This window comes from Tupaia chinensis, unplaced genomic scaffold, assembly GCF_000334495.1.
Source record: "Tupaia chinensis unplaced genomic scaffold, TupChi_1.0 Scaffold000523_1, whole genome shotgun sequence".
Taxonomy (NCBI): Eukaryota; Metazoa; Chordata; class Mammalia; order Scandentia; family Tupaiidae; genus Tupaia; species Tupaia belangeri.
Window position 1 is genome coordinate 3,236,990 of NW_006160036.1, and position 3,262 is coordinate 3,240,251.

At 40.7% G+C, this 3,262-nt stretch overlaps 1 pseudogene; it reads right to left on the bottom strand.

Annotated features, from left to right (window-relative positions):
• Window positions 1–1,291: 1,291 nt before the first annotated feature.
• On the bottom strand, window positions 1,292–1,761 carry LOC106735772 (60S ribosomal protein L23a pseudogene; annotated as a pseudogene).
• Between the last annotated feature and the right edge of the window lie 1,501 nt (window positions 1,762–3,262).

A 3,262-nucleotide genomic window follows, 5' to 3' on the forward strand; every position in this document is an offset into this window, starting at 1 on the left:
TATAAGGGCAGTCGGGAGTCTGGAGCAGGAAGCAGAAACATCACCAGTGGATTTGAGTAAGTCAAGATTTGCATCTAGGTACCAGCAGTTGGTGTAATGGCTATGTCGCTGGACTCCCATGTAGTTGACCGCGGTTCAAGTCCCAGACCCGGTGGCTTAAACTCATACCAGGCGCATGTGCGTGCGTGCCCAAGATCCTGAGAATGGAGGAGAAGGGATTGCATCATGGCCATCCCCCGTGGGGTGTGATTTCTCGATTTCTGTCTCTGTCTTTCTGGTGAGCGCATGTGCCCTATAGCAAAAACCTCTCAAAAAAAAAGAGAGACTTAATCTGGATGGTGAGTCTGGAGGCCAGCAATTGATAAATACGGCAGCTCCCCAGTCATCAGCAGTCCAGGTGCTCTTTTCTGAACTTTTTCTTATAGGCAGGTGACTTCCATGCGGGGGTTCATCTTATTTAAGAAAGGAAGGACAGATGGCATTGGCAGCCGGCAGGCTCTAGCACAGTCTTTTGTATCAAATGAGGGGGTTTGGATTTGATCTGGGATGTAGTCTCCGGCCTTTATCATGATGAGATTGCGTTCACCTCACACCCATACCCTGTCAGGTGTCTGTACCTCACTACCTATTTATGAATGGTCTAAGGGACAGGTACACAGAAAAACACTGAGGAAGGGAGAAGAGAATTTAGAGATTTGCTTGGGGAACAAAACAAAAATAAAACCTAGAGAACTATGGGTCCTAGTAGGTGCCTATGTCTCGAAATCCCATCCAGTTTAACATTTGCCCCTGATTGTATTTTATTATTTTTACAAAGTGTTAATCACAGTTTTGTTAAAATGAAACAGGAGGGGTCAGTAGGCCTCCCTTTTGTTTCTCCAACTAGTGCCCAGGTCTCATGTAGATGTGAGAGTTTCAAGTACAGCGGGTAGAGTTCTCACTTTAACTCGTGGGCAGGTCTGGGAGACTACCAGGGATGACCCAGATCTCTTTGACCATTCTCTTCCAGACACACGTTAATGAACACCCCTTTGTGGGACCCACCCAGCCTGCCACTGTGATGCCTGTTGGCACATCTGTGGGAACTATGGAAACTCCAGGGCAGGTGTTGGGGAGAGACTGGTTCATGAGGGTTATATAGGCCTGTCGTCGAACAGAATGTTCTTGCAATATCTGGTTTGTCATTATATATTTATATATATATTTAAACCATTATATAATTTAAATCCACAACTCTATTTTTTTTAATGGTGAAAAGGTGTGTATTTAGAATTAGTCAGCTGGATTCACTTTAGATGATCCCAATTTTGTTGGCAACATCCAAAGCGTCATAATCAGGAGCCAGTCGCACATACGCCTTCTTCTCTGCATCAGGCCTGATTAGAGTGTTGACCTTGGCCACATCAATATCATAGAGCTTGTTTATGGCCTGTTTGAACTGATGCTTGTTGGCCTTGACATCCACAATGAACACAGTGTGTTGCTGTCTTCTATTTTCTTCATGGCAGACTCAGTTGTCAGGGGAAACTTGATGATAGCATAGTGATCAAGCTTGTTTCTCTTGGGGGTGCTCTTCTGAGGATATTTGGGCTGCCTCCACAGCTGAAGAGTGTTGGGCCTCCGGAAGGTGAGTGATGTACGGATCTTCTTTTTTTTGTGGCTGTGGATGGCTTTCAGCACTGCCTTCTTGGCCTTCAAAGTCTTTGCTTTAGCTTCAGCTTTGAGAGCGGCAGGAGCTTCCTTCTTCGCTTTTGGCACCATCTTGGTGAAAAAAAAAAAAAATCTACAACTGGCAATGTTTTGATTTCAAAACACACCCTTTAGGCTGAAAAGAGTTCCAAAAAATGAAAAGTGCATGTCTAATGAAAAATTAATTGCTGAATTTCCCTTTCTTACAAAAGTCAATGCACGTGTAACTTGCTCAAAATGTTTATCAACACCATCTGCTGTGGCAAATGACCATGTAAATAACAGAAGGAAAAAGTGTTTTTAAGTTTATTTATTTACTTCTTCCCTGAACAAGAGAGACAGACAGACACACAGAGTCAAAGCACTTCTGGCAGGGTTTTGAGCTGCAGTCCACCCTTAGCCTGGGCCAGTCATGGGTAATGGGCCTGCAGGTACAGGCAGTACTCAGAGAGATCTCCACACCCAAACCCACAACCTTTCCACGATGTGTTTTATGGCAGTTTACCCATCACTGTCCCACCCAGAAGACAAAATTTGCTAGCAGAACATCAGCATCTAATAAAAATCAGTACTTATTTTAAGAAGACCTGCTCATATATGAAAAAAAAATTTTACGATTTGCAGAAGGCTGGTTTACAGGTCCCTCAGGAAAGCATGAATTTTCATATATCAAATGACTGTTTCTTTTCTACATTTCACTCACTTTTTTATTCCAAGTTTGCTTATGTATGTGCGAAACAGAAAGTGTTTGCAGTTAATGTGCTGGCACTGTAGGCAAAAGAAACTGAACAGTTCAAAGGATATGCTAAATTGTATCAGTCTATATTAGAAACTCCACAGAAAATCACTTCTAATAACTGGTTCAAATTTTTACTTCTAATTTAGGAACTCAAAGTTTCTGGTTGTTCATTCTGAACAAGGTGAAATATCTGACCTTTTTGTAACTACTAGTGTAAAATTCATTTTTAAAATGAACTTCTTAGTTTACTATTGAAGATAAATGACTAGTTTGTGAGGTGATAAGACATTCATATTTTGGTGAAGCATAGCTTCATAGTAAAAGCAATATCGATACAAAATTAGGAAACTTATAGGGCAGAAAAGACTTGGAATTTATTTTGGTATTCACATCATTTTTAACTTCCTTCTACTATGCTGCAATGTTAGATCAATTAAAACCTATGGTGGTTTGAAATTACAAATATTTTTGTATATATTGTTAGAGTAATTGAGCCACAAAACATTTGTGATGAAGCTTAAGTATAAATATAAATAAAATATTTAAAAATACAATTGATCCTTGCAAAACACAAGTTTGAACTCTGCAGGTCCACTTACATGCAGATTTTTGTCAACAAATCCTGTGAATTTTCTCTTCCTTATAATTTCCTTCCTTCCTTCCTTCCTTCCTTCCTTCCTTCCTTCCTTCCTTCTTTTCTTTCTTTCTGCCAGAAAAGTACATACACAAGACAGAGAGAGAGAAAGAGAACATACCTCAGTGGGACATGGTCAACAGCAGTCCTTTTTTATTCGCCCTCCCCATTAGGATTTGGGGTATTAAGCACATGAGCCT